The sequence below is a fragment of the Pectinophora gossypiella genome, chromosome 14 (assembly GCF_024362695.1).
Source record: "Pectinophora gossypiella chromosome 14, ilPecGoss1.1, whole genome shotgun sequence".
Lineage (NCBI taxonomy): Eukaryota > Metazoa > Arthropoda > Insecta > Lepidoptera > Gelechiidae > Pectinophora > Pectinophora gossypiella.
Window position 1 is genome coordinate 4,038,538 of NC_065417.1, and position 22,565 is coordinate 4,061,102.

General features: G+C 37.0%; 1 protein-coding gene across 1 annotated transcript in view; it reads left to right on the top strand.

Annotated features, from left to right (window-relative positions):
• The window catches only part of LOC126372549 (15-hydroxyprostaglandin dehydrogenase [NAD(+)]-like), a 349,480-nt gene that overhangs the window by 91,316 nt on the left and 235,599 nt on the right, over positions 1 to 22,565 (top strand). The window lies entirely within an intron of this gene.

Genomic DNA, 22,565 nt, shown 5'->3' on the forward strand with positions numbered 1-22,565 from the left:
TCTGGCGCGGATTTGCCTAACTAGTGAACGCAGTTCTCTAACACCCTTATTCTAAGGGTTGTATTAATAAACTAACCTCAGCTTCGAGACTGCTCTCAAGATCGTGTGACAGTTTTTATATGAAAACAGGGACTTGAGCATGGTCTTGAGGGCAGTCTCAGCTGAGATTTGTTTATTAATACCACCCTAAGATGTTAACTCGACTCCATTCTCAGTTGAGGCGACCTTAAAGACCTCGAACTCAGTTAAAAAAAAAATTCTTAGATGTCGCCTCAACTTTACCTCGAATGTACTCCAGCGAGGTTGAGTGGAAGCATTACGTCATTATTTTCATATTATTATGTTGGCAGTATGATATGCTTGACTCTAGCGAGTAAAGTTCTCTAGTCGAGTACGTAAATGTCAACTTCTCTGCTCAGCTGATGCCCAATCAAGTGGAGGAACTTTCGAGTTAACATCTTAAAATACGGGTGTATAAGAATCGATAAAAACAATAAATTCTAGCGCTCTCTCTGCCCCGATTGTGCTAAATGGACGCACAGCTTTCTCTTGTACATATAGCGACGTAAACATAACGTAACTTTGGACGTATCCAAATACCACGCCACCATTACAACAAGTTAAGATAAGACGAAGTAAATGTTCGTATTTGGCGCACGAAACGACCGAGGTGCTTATATCCTCAAAGAATGATATTTTTGTCGACTGTAGTTAAACTACACAATAGAGATACTAGTATGTAGTTAGATTTATTATGGCTATGCGAATGGTTTCTTTTGGGCTTCGTGTGAAAATAGTATTAATATCTACACTTGCAACATTTTTGGACGGTTTTTGATAAAGGCAACATAAATTTTGCACGAGGCGCAGAAAATACCATAGTACTCAGCCATAATTGAAATCACGCTAGAATGAGATGTCATATAATGATGTATGAATTGTAGCTTTTGATAAATCATTGTAAGTTAGTTGTCGTAGTCATACGGCCTTTCATGACGCGTTTGGGTACTGAAAAAATAAATTAAGTAAAAATATCGTGAACGGAAAAATCAAATGAAATCATTGGAATTTAAATAATATCAAGGATAACATTTTTAATCTTAAACTTATTGATTACGTTAAAAATGGAATATAGTTTGTACACGGAGTAGAAAAAAGAGGTTGTAAGGGCCAAGTGAGCGCGAAACGCGCGCCATACTTAATCTAACGAAAAGTAATGGTACAATTGGCAATTACAGCTTAATCACATAAAATATACATTGCCGATAAAGTGACTATGGAATTTGAGAAACAGTAGAGCTATCGTAGTCATCTGTTTGCAGGAGTAGTAATAAAATAGAGCGGGGTTGAACCGGCGACAGCGGTTCTCATACAAAATGCGCGTTAGGGCCTTTCCAACCTCTTTCTTCTATTCCGTGAGTTTGTACAGGGAATTGTACGTAAACGATCTCTCAAGAATCTGTGTAAATTATTACTGTCGTATTTTAATGTTAATGTAATAATTGCTATTTCATTTTTAATGTAATCGAACCAATTTTCTGTTTATTGGAATGCATGAGGTGTACATTTTGCATAAAATAAACTTAGAAAACGTGCTCTGACCTTGTTTATATTGGTGTAAAGTGTACAAAGAAATACTCAAGAATAAGTTGGTGTTCAAATTGTGTTGTATACTTGTAACTATAGACTATATAATTGGTAAGAATTCGAATGACTGGTCAGTGTAGAATTGAATTAAGCATTGTTGTATGTATATCGTAGAGTGGAATCAATACAAGCGTTTATATTGTACAAATAAATTATTGTCTAATTATGTTACTGAAGTAGAAACATGTGTGGTTAGGGTTACCATTCGTCGTTTTCCCGTTTTGACTTTTCTTTGTACTTTGTCTCGATTTTGACTCCCCTCAAGCACCGCTTTCCACTCTTCAACCCTGTAAAACGCGATACGGGTGAGATACAGATTTTCATTCTGTGGCTTATAAAGTACTGGCTTTTTGTCGGAAGTTTTCAAATTTCGAAATGGTAACTCACCACCACAACCAATATTGACCACCAACACACCACCAGCGTGAAATTGGTTGTCATTTTCGACCTACGCTCCCGAGAAATACTTTTCAAAGGTATGTGAACTAACCTATATTGGGCTGGTTCTTTTGCGGGTTGGAAAGTCGGTTAGGTAGTCGCTTCTGTAAAAATCGGACTTGTCTAATCTTTAGGTAAGGGATCTCTGTGATAGGGGACAACGTTAGTTGATTGGTTGTAATTTTTGATACTATCCCAAACTACAGCGACTCTCAGTCCTTCTAGAACATTTACTGTGCTGCTTGGGAATGTCTGGCCAAAAACTTCAAAGAAAGTAAAGATTTATGAAAAAATACATAAATCGAAAAACATAAACATAACGAATAAAAGCTTATATTGATTCCTCTCTAATCGTAAATTTCCTATGGACTGATAGGCTGTATATTAGATTACTACAATACATATAGCGATGAGTACATTGCATGACTCATGAATTCTTTTCCTTGATTATATTATGTAATATTTATGTTATGTTCATACGCCTAATTTGATTGGCATATAATAAGAATCGCTTCATTGACATTAAAACTTTATTGATGTACGTATAATGTAATATATTATTTATAAAAGAAGTTACGTTTTTTCCTGTTAATATAAATGGCTAATGAAAATGTGGTTTTATTCCTCTTTTTTTTTGTTTTTTTTTATTTTAATTAATTATTCTCATTATCCTTCGATCTTTTCTTTTTCTAATCCTAAACATTTATTAACAAACAATTGATAAACATCCTTCATTTTGTTCTAAATGACACCTTACGTTATTATATTTAAATTAATTTTGGGTGGCATGCTTTTATAGGCCTTGCAATCGTTTTTGTGTGTACTAACCGGGATTAGAACCGGAGGCCATCAACGGAACGCAGGCCACAGTGGCGTTAGAGAGATCCTCTGATGCCCGCATCCAGCGTTTTCCAGCGACCTTAAGAAGGTCATCGGTTCACGCAGGGGGGATGTCCACGCTGCGCTTTCCAGTCCGCAGTCTCCACTCGAGAATCTTACGGCCCCATCGGCCGTCCGTTCTACGAGCGACGTGCCCCGCCCACTGCCACTTCAGTTCAACAATTGTTCACCCTCACCCTATTCTATCCCAAACTTCATTCAAATTAAATTATTGTTAGATAGAAAAGAATCGATCGACCTAATATCGACTGATACATCACTATGCCATAAACGTCACAACACTGGCTTACGTACTTTGACAAATGTAATTCTTACCGCGTATTGAGACGAAGGCTTTTCGGCGGGAAACGGGAATGGGACAGTTGCTTTCTTCATTGAGTAATCTAAATAATTAATACGAAGTGGTGTTTTGTGGTTAATGATCGCATTAAGTTAGTCAGAAGACATTCGCGAGTGTTATTATATTGGAGTATTCAATAAACAAAGTGTATCTGCCTATTTTCGCTTCGTGCCGGGAAGCCGCTTCATAACTCAAAAGTTTATGCGGACTTTTGAGTTAATTCGTTTGGGGTTCGGAGTAGGAGTCTACTCCGAGGGTGGGGGCTTAGGTTTCATCATCATCACCTTTCATCATTTCATTAATCATCAAGAAAAAAAATACGTGAGACATGGCTGTATGGGCATAGTTCCCTTTGCCTTACCCTTCGGGGAAAACCAAAACAAAAAAAAAAAGTATTGAGACGAATGTAAAATGTTATCTTATTGAAATATAACCAATAATCGAACCGAACTAGTCGTTCTGTTTAATATTATAAATGTTGATTTACCCACAATGAGTTATTATTATAGAGAGAGCCGCAGAAGCATAGCCGGAGGGACCAATATATGCACAAAAGGAGTATAGTATAATGAGGTAGCGATCGTAATATAAAACTTTCCACATCGTTCATTACTTATTTAGTACCGCGCAAACATAACTAGTGCTTGTGTTACTACGTAATAAACGACGTGTAAATCGATGTAGTGGTGCAGCCTGAAATGTCTTGGCGGTTTCACACGTCGACGTAAGTCGTCTGAAGCGTACTCGTGTAATTTAGTACTGAGGGCATATCATCCTTGTTTCTATGATTAACGTACTATTCCATTAACGAAAGCGTTTAGCTCTAACAGACCTATCAAAATAACCACTTTCAATTGAACATTTATCAAATTTTCATAAGATACGCACTGAATTACGCACTAGGTATTTTAACTATCTGAATTTAGCCGCACTAAATTAGTAGCTCCAGTGCTCGGTCGGACTATTGACCATTATCTATTGCCTAGTTTGAATGCCTATGGTACAGTATGCAGCGAAAGTTAGTAAGGGCTGAATTCGTTGAATGTATAATTTTACTTTAACAGTTCACTGAGCTTCAACATGATGTATGTACTGTACATACACAAGCAACAATTATCCCTTTTATGCTTCTGCCATTACACTGTATTTCTGAACCGTAACCGAGTAATGAGAAATTAGGTAATTATCACGTTAAAGATCGACAGTGCCATCTATATTATTTTTGGGGAACGTATCCTGGTGGAATTCTATAGGCTCTGCTCACCCCGATGGGAAATAGGCGTGAGTTTATGTATGTATGTATGTATCCTGGAAAGTCTTTCATTGGTGCCGATTCTTGTAGACAACACTTCTTGTAATTATTTCTTTTTATTTTGGTGCAATAAAGTGGTATCTGTATTGTATTGTATGGTATTATGCATAACTAATGTTATGCGTTAGAATCGTCACCTTTGTCTTTTCGTCACGTTTCTGTGCCTCATCAGAGAAAACTCGTCTTGTGTCCCTAATTCACTAAAAAAGGAATCCTATTTGAGACCCTTGAGGTTACCTTTTTATTTATTTACGCAGGCGTCTATCTTACTACCAATATAAGCCCCACATTTCAGAAGTCGAGTAAGGGACAATGTCTTGTCGTGTTTTACGTGGTTTACTTATTGTATAGGACGCTAACAACAAAATTGGGTAAAAAAAATATCTGATTTGTCCTTAGTGGTTCTGCCAATTGGAATATTGCTTTGTCCGGCCAAGTAGTTAATGCCATCTGCGGCAAATCTACAATAAGTCACGTCAAAAAAAAAACTGAATATTGAAGACAATTTTGTTCTTTTCCGCCCGTTCAGGTGGAAAGTAAGAAAGAGCAGTTATAACTCAAGCCCGATGCACATAGAGGTGGCACTAGGGGCTTACCTGGAGTTTGATATTTTGTTGTTTGAATACTCCAAATGCATCTTCACTTTATATAAAGTAAAGTAAAGTATGTAAAGTTTATTATTAGAATCCACAAAAAGACAAATACAGTAACAATTGACTTATAGTTAAGAGTACAGCATCTCTTTGTGGAGGGCCGATGCCTATACTAGGTGGAAACCTGTATTATAGGTCATCGCCCTCCCCCGGATGACACAGCGTTGTTGTACCTTGCATTTATACAGTTTAGACACTAAATTAAAAACAAATGAGAAGCTTAAACTTAATTTTAAGTCGTTGAAGACAGGCAGACAGAATTGATACATTGGTTAATTCTTAATTCAATATATACTTTACTATATATTTATAATATACTTTACTATATCCCTGGAGCGGCGCGGTTCCTTTATGCACTAAGCTTTACCGTGTTTATATTGTTACGGGAAAGCTTAGAGTACCTATTTTATGTGTGTAGACAGATAATTTATCTGCGGACGGTACAAGCGTGCCGGCACGTATCTACTAGTAGGTCTCGAGAGAATGCAGCGAGACCCGGTACGGTTTGACCCATGTACTTGTACCTACAGATACTCCTTATTCGATTACTATCGATCCCCACCTTACGCTTCCTGTGAAGTTTTCCGTGTTAACCATTTGATTTGCTACTAAACAGTACCTTCAACTATGGGACTAGAAATTTGTAATCTATCATTTTCATAATTCATTTCAGAAACACATCGAAATGTTTGGCTACTTTAGCATCTAGAACATTAGAGTCATACATGAGCCATGTCAGGGGCCTTTGGCGGCTCAATAGTAAACCTGACACCAGGGTTGATGGGGTTTGTAATCCACCTCACAACCTACACGATAGTAGAAGAACATTAAATCCTTGTTTAAGTAGTTCAAGGCTAAAGCCATAAAAACTCCAGAAATAGTCCCATAGGGAATAGGGTACCTAGTTTCCAACAAATTCCAACTACTTAGTCAAATCAGTTACTTTTTACTTAACACGAAATTACTATGGAATTTGTATGAAAAAGCCACCTGTGACGTCATAGAAAAACGTGACAAAATGTCGCATTTTTATTAAACAAGTACATTCTTCGTTATTAAAATTCATAAATAACTTAAAAAGAAAAAAAGAAAACGTCATTTGTCACCTTTAGATCTGTCTTAATTTAGTAAGTAAGTAATCAGAATTTCATAATTTACTTATTACTGATGTGAGTACAGTCGTTACATGAGCTATGTCAGGGACCTTATTATGCGGCTCAATAATGACCCTGACACCAGGGTTGATGAGGTTGGTAATTCACCTCACAACCCACACGATAGAAGAGAAGATAATTTATTTTTGAATTATTGGATATGCCCCGATCGGAATTCAATATTTGGCGGGACAAATGGGGAGCATTGAGGACTCCTGCTAATTACGCCACTGTTGGTATAAGTTTCAGTTACGTAGGTATAAATTTCGTTAGGATGTAAACCATAGACTTAGATGTTTTCGCGCTTACGTCACAACCACTGCATTAAGTTGAAATGGCAAAGGTCAAGAAAGAACATCCTGAACAATAAACTGGATTAAGTGGTTCTATTCAAGATGAGCAGGTCCGGACTCCGGCTGTAGGATAAGCCAGTGGTACTCAATGAAGTGGTGCGCGTATCTAAGTTGTGGTGTGGTTGCTTGAAGACCCTAGTTCTCATCTAGGTAAATAAGTAGGTGCGCGGAATTTTTCAAACGTCTACCAGAGTCAGTCAGTTAGATTTGTCGGAGTACTGCAAAGAGCAACTTGCACTTTCATGAAACTTACAATGAAGCGTTTATACAGGGTGTTAGTGACATCGTAACGAATACTGAGGGGGATGATTCAGACCATGATTCTGAGTTAATATGAAGTGGAATTTTCCGTCGCAAAATTCATATACTTTTTGTGTTTTTTTTTTTAATTATTTTCAATTCTGTGCTTTTGCAAATTACATACAAGTGGCCATACAAGTAGACAGGGCGTTAGTGACATCGTAACTAGCGTTGAAAATTCCGAAAGAAATTGTTTTTTTCGGTGAAAAAAACGTCAGTTCGTTTTTTACCGTTTTATTTGTTTGTTACATTGAAATATATCAGAAACCTTAGGAAAAAAACGGGTATTTAATGAATTTTCGCCGTTTAATTCGACAAATTAGAAAAAAACGATTGAAAAAAACAAGTTTTTATCACCAAATTTTAAAACAATAATGCATATTGTATTTCTATCTTGCTCACAAATCAGATACAAAGTCACTGTCGCTTTCTGAAGAATCAGTATTACAAGGCTCAAATTCAAAAGATTTAGATTGCATTAAATGTAAATTTGATCTAACGTATACTAGCACGTGAATTGTTAAAATTATTCAATAAGACTGAAAAGTACCTAACTACTAAAATTAGGTAATACATGTAATGATTGCAGTAGTGCGTGTGTGACATGAACTAAGTATCTGTGGGTCGGAATGAGCGTATGACAACAAAACAAGAAAAAAAACATTCGACCCTCCAAAATATAATAAAAATATTCTTCTAAAAACATTAATACTTTCCGTTTCTTTCATATTTTCCGGTTTCTTTCGTTTTATTCATAAAAAACATGAAATATTTCATATTTATTTTTCTTGAAATTTTCGAATAAAACTTGTATAAAAACGAAAGAATTTAAAAAAAACGGGAAAAATTCCCGCTTTTTTCAACGCTAATCGTAACAAATACTGAGGGGGATGATTCGCACTATGATTCTGAGTTGATATCAAGTGGATATTCCTGTCGTAAAATTCACAAAAAAATATGTTTTTTTAAATTATTTTCCGTTACATACTTTTGCGATGGAAAATTCCACTTGATATCAACTCAGACTCATGGTCTAAATCATCCCTCGAAAGTTTTCGTTGCGATGTCACTAACACCCTGTATACCTATATTTTTTAATAAAAATGGCTAATATACCATACAAAGATAACAAGTTATATTTCAACAAAGTAAATAAAAGGCGACAAACTGATTTTATCTTTTGTAGCCACAGCTAGTAAAGATGTGTAGGTACCTACGCCAGTCGAATTCTTCCCTTAGAGTGGTAAGTAGAAAAAGAAGAATTGGGAACCACTGCTCTAAGCCATTCCATTCGAAACTAGGTCAAACAATTTATTCCGTCTCCAGCTAGCGAAGGAGTTAAAGAATCCTGAATGCACCTCAAAAAGTTTAATAAGTACCTACTACAACCCGGTTTAAAGTTTGTAAGCTAGGAATATGAATTACTAACACATACACTATGCACACACACACACATATATACATATATACTTATTAGGTTAACACTTTCAAGGACAGAACGTCTAATGTAATCCGATTCCAAGATGCCATACTACCTTTTATGAACCATCCATGACCCATGGTTTCTGTCCGTGTCCGTTCACGGTCATTAATATAATATTATACTAATGACCCCTTACTTCAAACTTTCTTTCACAATTTTTATGTGGAAAACTAGCAAAGAGAAGAGAAAGGTTTTGTTAACAAAATTCACATTCGAATGTGATATAAAAAGTTTTACTTTTTGAAAAATAACTCCGGTGTTCTTCAACAAAACCTCGATAGCTTTCAATTAATTTCATTCCGGGTTGAAAATTGACACCACATATTTTTACCTGGATTACTAGCTTGTCTATTGTGAGGTTCACTCATCGCCATTTCGTAAAAAATATATTACCCACGACCAATATTTCTAATTTATTTAGCAAGGTAATTTTGAACTTATTTAGCTATTTTTATATATGTGACAAGTAATACTAATTAAATACATTAGTCAGTAATTCACTAAAGGGTTATGGTTAAAGAGAATTTATTTCTTATTTCCAACATATTAAATGTCATTTACATAAGAAACAAAGTACATACATTTGTATACTTACATATAAGTTCACACTTCGCATAATATGCTTTCCACACATACAGAGACTGGTCCGCAGAACCAAGCACCACACTTTCAAAATTACCAAGCACCACACTTTCAAAATTGGGTGGTAAAAAGGGTGGTATTAATAAACGAATCTCAGCTGAGACTGCCCTCAAAATCATGCTCAAGTCTCTGTTTTTATATGAGAACTGTCACAATGACATGATCTTGAGGGCAGTCTCGAAGTTGAGATTGGTTTATTAATACCACCCTTAATTTTCAATTATGATATTTAAGTACGTTCAATTACGTACCAATTTAATGGTAACACTCATGTGACAGTTGCGTCATCAGACAGCTAACAATGGCGGCTTTTCATAGGTTCACTATCAGGTGACGATATATATATGGTTCACAAATCGATGACATTTAAAGCCTGGCTACGGGCGGCTAATCTCCTCCATATTTGACGTGATAAGTGGTTCATTTCCTCCATACGTAAGTACGTCCGTCCATCTAATTCGTGGTTGACGTCGAATTAGAGTCAATTCGATTATAGAGTAGGTCAAACGAGAACAAACACAAATCAAATCAAATGCATAATATAGGATAACAACAAGGGGATTGAAACACCACACCACACCAAACATACCACATCTGAAGCAAATCATCTAAAAAGCAATATTGCAATTTGACATTTGTGTGCATTGCGCACTTAATTCTATATGCGCAAATGTCAAATTGCAATATTGCTTTTTGCCCCATGTGGGTCGATACGATATTAGTCGAGCGTTTTTGTTTGAAGTCTTATATTTTATATACTTATGTTCACATTTTTGTAACGTCTTAAACCTAAATAAAGATTTTATTCATTATTTATTTTATTTTATTTATAAAGGTACATACAACATTACAGTGTAATCCAATGCGCTGTATGACGAGAAAAAAAAATATAAAAACTAATATAACACAAAATAAACAATGAATGAAAAAGAAACAAAAAGAAAATAAGACTATGAACATGAAAAACACTAAAAAAAAACAATCTATCTATCTTTTTAGATGAATTGCTTCCATGTGGCCTTTTTAACCCCCCAGGTCTCCTGTTCTTCTCTCGGTTGGGTTGTGATTCAAAAATCCATGACTGATTTCATTTACTTACCCCAGTGGCAGGATTACTATTGAGCCGCCAAATGTCCCTGACATGTCTCATGTACTAAGTACAGAAATAAGGACATCAGATACGAAAAGGCCCAACAGGCGGCCTTGAAATATATCGGTATAATGTTTTCACGGGACCCTCAATCTAGCACAGACACGGTTTTTTAATTGTTTACTATTTAAACGAGGTTGGTAATCCACCTGACAACCCACGCGATACAAGAAGTACATACTAGCCGGGCCGACTGCTTAACGTGCCTTTCGAAGCATGTATCATCTTACTTTCGGGCAATCGGGGTGTTCGGAGTGTAATGGCCGAGCCAAACTATAGATAAAAAAACTAAGTGATTTTTGTGATGGGTCCTTAACGGGAACTCAAGACCTCCGAACACAAGACTTAAACCAGAGAGGCCGTTAACACATTCACGGACACTGACCACAGGTCATAAATCTTTCATTCATAAATGTATGACACTTTGGATTGGAACATCGCCTGTAGACCTTCTGTCCTTGAAAGTGTTAAAGTCTTGTATTAACCACACACGGCCACAGTTACGGTATCAGATTATGTGGCTAAATCACGTCTAAATAGTAAACCATTAAAAAAACCGTGTCTGTGCTAGACGAGGGTCCTGTGAAAACATTATACCGCTAGGTAGATAGATTTCAATTGCTGTAAGGCCGCCTGTTGGGCCTTTTCGTATCTGATGTCCTTATTTCTGTATCTTGTGTCCGTTTCGCTCAATTAAGTATAAATTTATGTTATCTTCTTGGTGATTTCGAGTCAATTGAGAATAGGTAAAGAATTCATAAATTCCTATTTCAACACAGTGCCTATATCTGACATGGAATTGAAACCTCAATTCAATTGTAAAGTGGGTCAAACAATTTGCCCGTGGCGCACAACCTGGGAAAGAGTTCTACGATTCAAAGCTCCGCAAAAAGTTTAATGAGCCCAGTTTACCGCATTCGCATCCCTGGAAACCGTAACTTCTTCGGATAAGCCCAGTTATTTAATTAGCTAGGTAAGTAGAAATTGTTATTGTTTAACTTGAAATAAGTCATATTGAATTAGGAAGACCTTGAAGGAAGTACATTAGCCAAATTGGAGATGTCTTTAGAAAAGGTTCAGTAATACTCTGAACTGGCGTGCGTGTATGAAACGATTGATGAATGTGGAGGAAGAAGAGAGGAACGTCAGGAGCAAATGGAATTCCATAGTTTCTGCTTACCTCGGTGGGAAATAGTGAGTTTATGTACCTATGTATGTTTAATTGAATTTGTCCCTTACATACGTATAAACTGGTGACATGACTAAGGGCGACCGACGTTGTCGTAACGTCGCTGCTCTGTGCGCACTAACTATGGTATAGTCACTGTGGTACATTGGCTTGCTTCTCAATCGGGGAGCGCCGCTTCGAACCCCGGTACTGGACTTGCACCAATAAGTGCAATTTTCACTGACACAGTCGCGAAAAGTCACGATATGGGTCATCATTCATCATTACTTACTTCTAAAGACACTTGTGCCGTGTTTATCAAAACTTACAAGTCTACACGTTCACAAGTTACAAGTTACTCACAAGTATGTTTAAACTACGTTTATTAAAAAAAATACAGGGATTGTAAAATATCCCTGTGAAATAAATAAATACATTTGTAACATGTAATTTACATATGTACCTATTTTTGATAAACTCATTCTTATAATAATGAAATTTTTTACAAGAAAATTTCGGGATATTTGTTTTTTTTTTGTTGCGGACGGCAAGAGGGAAACCACTGCCCTATTTTTCCCTAAAAAAGTAGCATGGAAAATGCTGCACCGAGAAGAGCGTGGCTCTTAAATTGATGATGATGATGGTCGTCTTAAACCTTGTAGCTTCATAAAAGTATACTCCATTAGCCTTCCATTTAACTATTGGATGGTGATGAATTTGTCAATGGGACAAAAACAAAAAGGTACTAGGTACTATAGAGCCTAGTTGAAAACTTCGTAGTTCTGACTTCTAATAGGTAAGTAGTTTACCTGCCTTAACAGAAAACGTGTTGTTATGTTTGACTAGGCTAGTAAGTAGGTCATCATCATCAATTTAAGAGCCACGCTCTTGTCGGAGTAGCATTTTTCCATTCCAGTCTATCAAAGGCCAATTCCTTGACTTCCCTACATGACACGACGTAAACCTTTTCTTTAATCTGTTTCATGTAAGCTCTTCTTGGTTAGTAAGTAGGTACTTATATTAAATCCACAGACATTAGAAAGTATAATTACGGTTTAAGTTCTAACAGCAGCTGTCAAATCAATCATGTTTTATTTAACATTCATTATAAAATTTTAGGAGAAGATACGTTCATTCCCGAAGCATCTACAGCCATAATTCAGCTTGCATGAGTAATATAGTTTTAATGAGTTCTTAAATGTTTGGCAAGTTGCATAGAGTTTGGCGAACATTTTGCAAGGAGCGCCGAAGTTTGGGATAGCTAACGATCTCACGTTTGCTGCATTCGTTGTTCCAATCTTCCCCCTTCCCGGTCGAAGGGGATAATGAGAGCTAAAACTGTCTTCTGATAGAATTAAAGGACGAGAATTCACTTTCGAACATCCGTTATCCGGTCGCGTTCGATAGTTCTGATTGTATGGATTTTTCTAGAAAGTTCTTGAAGAAACTATTTTGTCGTAGGATGGTGAATACTTTATAGACATATAGGTAAGTAAGTAGGTATAACTTTGGGCATGCGGGTCGCTAAATCGTAAGTGAAATATCTGATGTGAAGGAGGAGTAAGGAGGGTATAAGTAGGTATTTTATAAGCAAACATCAAAAAAGAAGCACTTATCTGTAAAATCAAGAGCATTAACATGCTTACAATTTACTTGTTTTTTCCCTTTGATTCCGTGATAGCCCTGTTCAGAGAACGCGTGACTTCATAGTGTCACGGGTTTGAATCCCAGTTCGGGCTCTAAAGCACTGAATTCGATTTTATGAGTTTGAAGTCATGTTTAGATTATAGATAACTGATATCCCGTGGTTTCCAGGATTTTTCATCTGCCAATTGCAATAGGCTCGCTTCTATTACATGGGATTTCAACATAGCCGGCTAGTAGTGGTGTATACTATACACCTCTGCCTACCCCTTCGGGGATACAGGCGTGATGCTGTGATATGTTAAAAGCCACAATTTGAGCATCGAAAAGATTCATAGACTACCTTTCGCGCTAGTCACTTTACCATTTTGTACGGTAGCAACTGTGAGCAAAAATCGTTTGAGAGACGTTCACATCAATGTGATTACTCTCCCTTTGACGTCGACACACGTTTAACAAACTAAACCCGTTTTTGATCACTACAGCACACCACTCTACATATAGATAGTACCGATGAATAAACAAGTATGTAGGTACACCACAGTACGTACCTAAAGGATGAAACAGAATACTAAATAGAGAAAATCCTTTTAGTGTTAGCGATTCGTGTAATAATCCATCATAAAGTAGAACAATAAATCGCGTTAACCTATTTATGGCGTGGTAAGTACTTTTGAATTAGAAATTATTAGATAGTATTCCATATTTAAACATTTTATAATCTTTTTCTATTTAATTACTTGATATAAGTAACTAGGTCGGAGTTTTTACGTCGCTTTAAAGTTGAAATTATAAATGAAAAAATATTTTTTATCTCGTGTTTTCTCTTACAAATGTACGTTTGCATTTTAGCACCTACAGGTAGAATTGAGCGTTAATGGAGTGTCTTTTAGCTTAGACTTCCAGCCATTAACTGCAGAGAACCCGTACAAAGCCGACGCGTGGAAACAAGGTGAAAAATAAAGCAATTTCCTTAGTAACGTTCTGGCTTCACGTAGGTACTGGAGAATCAAAACAGAAAGGTGCTTTGCTATAGGGACTATGTGATTTATTTTATTTAAGTATACGAAATCACATCCAATTTCGTTTGACTTTACTGCTGTGGAACCTGAGTCTCTCATCACATCACTAATTTAAGATCCACGCTCTTGTCAGTGTAGCATTCTCCATTCATGTCTATTAAAGGCCAATTATTTCACTTCCTTATAAGGTGAAAGTCTGTGTGTCTTCTCTTTAATCTGTTCCATGTAAGCTCTTCTTGATCTTCCTTAAGTGTCCAATCATCTTGCCTCTTCTGTCCTTAATAACTTTAGAATAGAATAGAATAGAATAGAATAACTTTATTCCCAAAACAGTGCAGTACAATAGTAGAGAAGATAAAGATAAGTATACAAATCAAAAATACACTGCCAGGGAAAAGGGACTGACTCAGCATGTTGTTGCGAAGGATAGTAGAAATACCACTCTTAGCAACACTGATATTCTGCCAGTACCTAAGTTACGCTTATAAATACTTTGAACTATCGTGCCAACAAAAAGTGTCGGGATTTAATTACAATAAATAAGAAAATAAGCAAATTTAATTATGAAGAAAATATATGAATTAAGGGGTTACGAAAAATATGAAAGTATTAGTCAAAGGTAGATAGTATGCCAAGGGGTTAAAGTATACATAATAGATACGACAAATAAACAGATGTGTGACTTTCAATATTTACTTCTTTCCCCTTACTCTTACTAGCACTTCCTCATAAGTAACTCTTTCTGTCCAACTCATTCTTTCCATCCTCATCCAACACCACAGTTCAACGGCCTCTGTCCCTCTGTATCAGTGATCAAGTTGCACATCCATAGAGGGCTATACTCCATACGAGTTTTCTTGCATTGTTTTCAGATTGCTTTGGCTATCTTAGCCTTGAATATGCACCCCTTGTTATGGAAGGTTTAAGTCTCTACTTAGTAATAAATTATTATTTATTTATTTGACCTTATGCATTGGCACATTTATTCGATTGCGGCGAAGCAAAAACAAAAGTTATAATTACAATAATTACTTTTTGGAGCGTGATTTTTCCCTCGGGTTTTATTTTCGATATTATTTTTTTTATTTGGCTGTCTAGAGTGTAGGGAAATCAGGGAAAAACTATCTAGAGTTCGCGATACGATAGAAGTTCCGCGGATTTTACAATACAAATACACTTTATTGCACCAAACTAAAAATAAATAATTACAAAAAGTCTCTTAATTCATTGGATTTTATTGGAACTAACTAATTGAAGGCATAATAATTCATGGAAATACTGCCACACTAGCGCACTAGCCAAGTCTTCATTCGAGTCTTGGACTTTAAATATAGTGGGCCTAAGGGCGATGGAATGATTTGGTTTTGCCAAAGCAGGAAAGACAGACTTTTTCAGAGCGTTCTGAGCTAAGTACTTGTACGAAACAAAAAACCCACATAATACTTGTAATGAATCTGCTAAATAATGTATAAATTCACCCTAATTACTGCAACAGCTTTTACAAAAGCAATTATTACACTTTAAATAGCTAAAGTTGCGCGATAAAAAGTAATAATCTTCGCTCGTCTTCGCGGCCCAAGCTTTTATTTTCCAACAGAGTGTACCATCAAAGCAATTCCCTTCAATAAGCAAACCACTAACGTTATAACGTTGAGATATAGCGTTATAATATCGCTAAGAAAAACGAGAGAGATATTTTTAACGAGCCGTTATTACGCTCGATGGTGGAAGTTAGTAAATGCTTTGAACTTTCTTAATGCTTGTTTTCTGGCCTAGTTCTTTGTTCGGCAGATTGCGAGAGTTTCTTCTGATGAGATGAAGATTCATTGTACAGGAAAAAATGTTTAAAATATTTTTCTTTGTCGTAGTTTTAAAAGGAAGTGTTTTTAAAAAGTTCTTTACGAAAATAAGCACGGATGTTTGGGTAAGCTGTTCTGATAAATACTATTAAACAGAATGACTATTTCATTACAATTAGTGTTTGTATTTCAACATAGATAACTTCTTACAATAGCTTCAATGCGCGTACGAATTAGATCTGTCGTAGAATTAAAGGGCGAGAACTTGTCGAAGTACAGAAGCCTGTGTTGTGGCGTTCATTAGCATAGTGATGTATCGGTCAAGATCCGATCGATTCTGTTCTATCTAATAATACCTATTTTATTTCAAGTCTTATGCTTAAAGGGATTTTAGTGTGGAGAATCCTGTAGTTAGTTCACTTATGGTGTTTCTTGACAAACCCTATCACACGATCTTTATATAAAACTAGTTTTCCGCTTGCGACTCCACCTGCGACTCCACCTGCGACTCCACCTGCGTGGACTAAGTAAGCACCCAATGTATTCTAAGTATATCCTTCGAAAGTTCCTTATAACTCCGTTCCTCAGTTTCAATCTATCTAACATAATTATTGCTGCGGTTTAGGTTTAAGAAGGTAACATACTTACAGACAAATTTACTTCCGATTTAAAAATACTAGTATGGACTAGTATGGTAGCAGAGAAACTTAAAAAAAAGTCCCAAACCCTAGGTAATATTGATAATAATGGTAAAGGCGAGTTTACACCTGCAAGGCCTTCGCAAATGGTGTTTTATTCGCACCTTCGCAGCCGCGGTGCGGTGCGGCATGAAATACGGAACATCCGTGATTCCGGGTCCCGGCGCCGGAGACTCGTTACTAGAGCTGCTCGTTCCGATATTGAAAAGACTTCGGACGTTTGTGTTTTTTTTTGTAAGAATTTTTACATCGTGAGGAAACCCACATACTCGAAAAATGCGTTAACCTGTATTGTGCTCGTTTCCCTTCGGGTTGGAAGTTTGGAATGTCAAACAGACCGTTGTTTCTGTAAAAAACGGACCTGTCAAATCTTCAGGTTAGGTAAGCGGACCTTGTGAAAACGGAATAATGGGAGATGATAGTTTTTACTGAAGCCCGTAAGACCGTCGTTTTCGGCTGTAGACTCTTAAGCCGCGGGTTAGGGTTAGTAAGTCCAAACATCAAACAAAACAGGCCCCTGGCTCATGTAACGATTACTTACTTACATCAGTAAGTAGTAACCGGGACCAACGGCTTAACGTGCCTTCCGATGCACGGATCGTCTTACTTTCGGACAATCAGGTGATCAGCCTGTAATGTCCTAACCAAACTAGGGATGAGAAAGTGATTTTTGTGATATGTCCCCATCGGGATTCGTACTCGGGACTTACGGATCGTGAGCCTAACGCTCAACCACTGGACCACCGAGGCAGATTCATTCTAATAAATCTGTATTGATTTAATAAATACTTAGGTACTTACCTACTTTAAAAGTATACTTTATTTTCAGTTTTTATTTTATTAATGTAATCAAATAATACTAAAAAATAATAATAATAAAAAAACAGAATGTAAATCCACCACAGGCTTCGTCAGTAAGTACCAACATTCATATTCAAAAAAAAAGGGAAAGCATATTCAAATCATACATAATAAAATCCGCACAAGCTTCGTCAAAAATTTTCAGTTCAAATATAACACACGTGTAAAATTCGATAATTTTAGATAATTAAATTTACAAAATGAATCTTCCAATTCGCATTGGGAAGACAAAATCTTATTTCGCAGCCGTACCAGCGACCCTATCACCTCAGTCCCGGCAGCAGTAGGTCAGAATATTAAATAATGCAACGTCCCGGTACACAATCCTTGTTTATTCGTTCGTGAACAAAGACAAATAGGCGCGTAGGGCCCAGGGAGCTTGTTTAGTATTTATTTTCGGCCCCCGAGTCATTCCTGCATTAGCACCGGCCTGTATCGAGCAAGATTTTTTGACCTGTTGTAGTTTTTCCGATGGTAGTAATTAGTCATTTGGCGGGACAAGAATTATTTCGAAGATTAGTGATTATTTAGAAGATATGAATGCATGGGATTAACTGTCTGAGAACTGATATTAGGCAGCTAAATTACTCAATTGTATAACAATATTTTATGTTTTTAAAGAACGTCCCTGTGCCGAGGCTTTTCTTGCAGCTACTTTTCCTCGGCTATACAGGTTGTGAGAAGCTGCAGTAGTTTTAGGTGGATGAGACGTGCGTTATGTAAAAATTGACGATTCAAAGTGTAACTATGTTACCTATTGAATAAAAATATTTTTGAATTTGAATTTGATTATTTGTTTCAGTCATTAGATAACAAAAACCGTGTATAAGCTAATGTTGTGTTTGACGAGAAGCTTAGGCAAGTTACAATGGCTTAAAAAGCTTAGCGTATTGACACGACTCATAGCTGAACGAAAGAATTCGTTGTTCGACTAAACGTCATGTTAGTACGCTGACGGCCTCTGAGGTCCAGTGGTTAAGCGTTGGGCTCACGGTCCAAAGGCGCCGGGTTCGACAAAAATAACTACAAAAAACACAAAAATTACTTTGTGATTCCTAGTTTGGTAAGGACATTACAGGCTAATCACCTGATTGTCCGAAAGTAAGATGATCCGTGTTTCGGAAGGCACGTTAAGACGTTGGTCCTGGTTACTACTTACTGATGTAAGTATGTAGTCGTTACATGAGCCATGTCTGAGGCCTTTGGCGGCTCAATAATTACCCTGACACCAGGGTTGATACTAATACGATAGAAGAAGAAGAAGTACGTTAACCTTTTTAAGCGATTGTAACTTGTTATGTTAACGCATAGATGTAGTTGTGTAATTATCAATGTGTTAACGCTATCGTTAACACTATGCATCTTGACTAGGCCCGCTGAACACTAAACTTCCAGCAAGTTTTTTTTAAACCGGTCTCGGTTTATCTCTCCGAGTCGGGAGCAACCCTTTTATGTGCGAAATAAAAATAAATCAACAAAATAACGTCATAACCTCCATATTCAGGTCGTGTATCAAAGTTTTTGCCCGCACAGAGCTCTGTAGCGTTGCTGCCCGATAAATCAGAGGGGGCGAGCTATAAATAACGGGAGAGGCTTGAAATAGGCCAGTGGAGACAAAGGAATGTGCTGACTTGTGAAGTACCAGCACATACATAAATATATATAATAATGATACCGACCTAACTATAATTAAAAACAAAAAAAGTCTTGTTCCATTTTTAACAAATTATAATTTAAGTTTGTCTTTTTACGTAAAAAAGAACCTACCACTTTATAACGTTCATAATATTTATAATTTTAATGGAACAATCTTAAAAGAGGAAACTTATATTAACTAGTTGTTAGAATATATTTTTTGTAACAAGACCTTGTTTTAGGGGTGTTCTCAACCACTCTTTTTTAACGTTTTTTAACAAGTACTTACTTAATTTTACAAAAAATACATAAGTATCCGACTAAAATATTGTCACGGTACATCGTGGGTTCCTGTAGGATGGGTTTTCTACCTAAACCATCATCATCTCTCTAGTGCTATCCCGTTTTTCACGGGGTCGGCTTACCTAACCTGAAGATTTGACAGGTCCGGTTTTTTTACAGAAGCGACTTGCTTGTCTGACCTTCTAACCCGAAGGAAAAACCATCCCGATCACACCTCCGAAACGCCTTTTTCGGGAACGAATGTGTTATAACGGGAGCGAGGGTGGCTAAATGACACACGGCCGTGTGTGAGGACCACGTATAATCGACTGACGCGTGGTCATCGTGTGAGACGCAGCTCATCTATCTCTACCCACATACAAAAATAATGTTTCCTCATGATGTATTCCTTCACTGCTGAGCACATGATAATCATTTACGATCCAAACATGAATTGGGAAACAAATTAGAAAATCATTCGTAGGGTCGTGCTGAACCTGGGACCTCACAGTGAGTCTACGACGTTTTTATTCCTATACCAAAAAAAAAGTAAACAAAGTATAAAACACGTTACATTTCCATAGTGGGGTGCTGATGAGTGTTCCACACAGTCTAAGCATTGTAACACTCTGCGCAGATAAATCAGTGAGAGCACGTACATAAACCACCGGGAACGAACTGTGGAAATGGGTTAGGAAGCCAACCAGACTTAGATGCATTGACTGCTTGCGGATTGAATAGTTTTGTAGCAGTAAAATATAAAATAACGAATATGTAATATATACACGTAGCTTCTGTAAAAACTGGACCTGTCAAAGTCAGGTAAGCGGACCTTGTGAACACGGGATAACGCTAGGAGATAGATATCATTGAATATTTTTTTAAATTTAATGTACATACGAAACTACTATCAGATTATAAAGATTATAGCTATCAGACACACACACGTTACTGTATCAAACATTTTATTTTATGCAATTAACATTCATTGAACATAAATATTTAAATTTAAAATTTTTGCTTAGGTACTATTCCGTGAAACGTGTACTAACTGAAAATATATTTTTTACCTACTGCCTACACAATGTACTGAACATTCCAGTGACGTAACAAAAACGTAAAACAACATTATGTTTGGGTCCCTAACAAACTTTATGTATGAGGCTCTTGGAAAATTAAGCTTGGGTCGGTCAGATTACACGACATCCATACATAAATAGCCTAAGGTTCCATTACTGGGCAGAGGTTTCTCCTCATTAATGGTACGGCCTGTTACTAGCTAGATTAAACGACAAATATAAAGTACACTTTTCTTAAATGGTCTGTAATGAATACAAATTCCTCCACCAACCCGCATTGGAGCAGCGTGGTGGAGTATGCTCCATACCCCCTCCGGTCGATTGAGGGGAGGCCTGTGCCCAGCAGTGGGACGTACATAGGCAGTTTATGTATGTATGAATACAAATTCAGAAGTGCAATATGCTCCTTAATCATGTATGTTACTCAGGCATAGCATAGAAGTCGACATTATGTCTAACATAATAAATTAATGGCTATTTATTATTTGACAACGCCATCGAAAGTGATTTTTAGCTGTATTCTGACAACTTGCCGTACTGTCGCTTTATCTATATTTTGCTTTTTTTCACAGGGTCCGCTTACCTAACCTGAAGATTTTACAGGTCCGGTTTTTCACAGAAGCGACTGCCTGCCTGACCTTCCAACCCGCGAAGGGAAAACCAGCTCAGTACTGGTTAGGTCACATACCTCCGAAAATGCATTTCTCGGAAATGTGGGTTTCGTCACGATGTTTTCCTTCACCGCTGAGCAAGTTTCACGAGCACAAACATGAAATCGAAAACAAATTCGATAGTCATTGGTTTAGGCGTGTGCTGGATTCGAACCTGTGCCCAACTGGGCTACCACGGCTCCTTAATTTTGCTTTTTTATGTTGTCACTTATTGTAGATTTACCCCAAATGGCATTAACTTCTAGGCTGGAGCAAATGACATTAACTATTTGGCCGGAACTACGGCCATCATTCTATACTGTATTATTCAACGAAATTCCTTTTAGGAACTTTAGGGTTTAATTCTCTAGAGGTGAGGCGTAATTACACTCTATTAACAAATGCCTGTCGTACGTTACGCGGTGGTTCGGACTGCCCGGAGTTGGTGACGCAGCTGGTGAGACTGTACGTCCCCAACGTGCCCACACACAACCTGCGGCCGCGCAGCCACCCGCTGCTGGCCATGTCGGCGGCGCGCACTGTGGCGCGCACACACTCGCCACTCCTCCGTGCTGTGCACATGCTTAATGCACTCCTTGCATCAGCACCAGAGTGTGATCTGTTTGTGAGTGAGTGGACGTATGTGTGTCGCGAGTGTATGAGGTTCTGCGAGAAGATGAATGATGTGTGAAAATTAAATGTTTTTATATTGTTTATACCTAATTTTTCATAATGTTTAATTATATTATTGTTTATATTTAAAGTTTCACGGCGCATTGGCGCCTCTGCACTGTAATGTCGTGAAATGTAAATAAATAAATAAATAATAAATAATTATATGGAGATAAGTCTATTACTAAAACAAAATACAAAAATACAAAAAAATACAAAAATACAAAATACTTTATTTGTAGAAAACCAATACACTATTATAGGTGATTGGAGCCTCCTTTTAAGCGTAGCGCCTGTATCAGGAGACACCGCTCTTCCCGAGAAAACACATTGTAGTTACTACAAATAAGTAAAACAAACAACCAAATGAAACTTACATACTATAGGTAACAAATGCGTGAAAAAAATTTTAGGTGATTGTGTGTGTGTGTGTGTGTGTGTTTGTGTTTGTGTGTGTGTATGCTTGAAATAATCCTACTCTTTTATTTTTTTTTTTATTTTTTTTTTAAAACGATTAAGAAACAATAATAATGTTCACACACGTGAAAATATGATTCCCGTAATTCGCGTGCGAGATGATTCCGTGCTTTGAAAGGCACGCTAAGCCGATGGTCCCGGTGTACTTACTGATGTTAGTATGTAGTCGTTACATGAGTCATGTTTGGGGCCTCAATAATAACCCT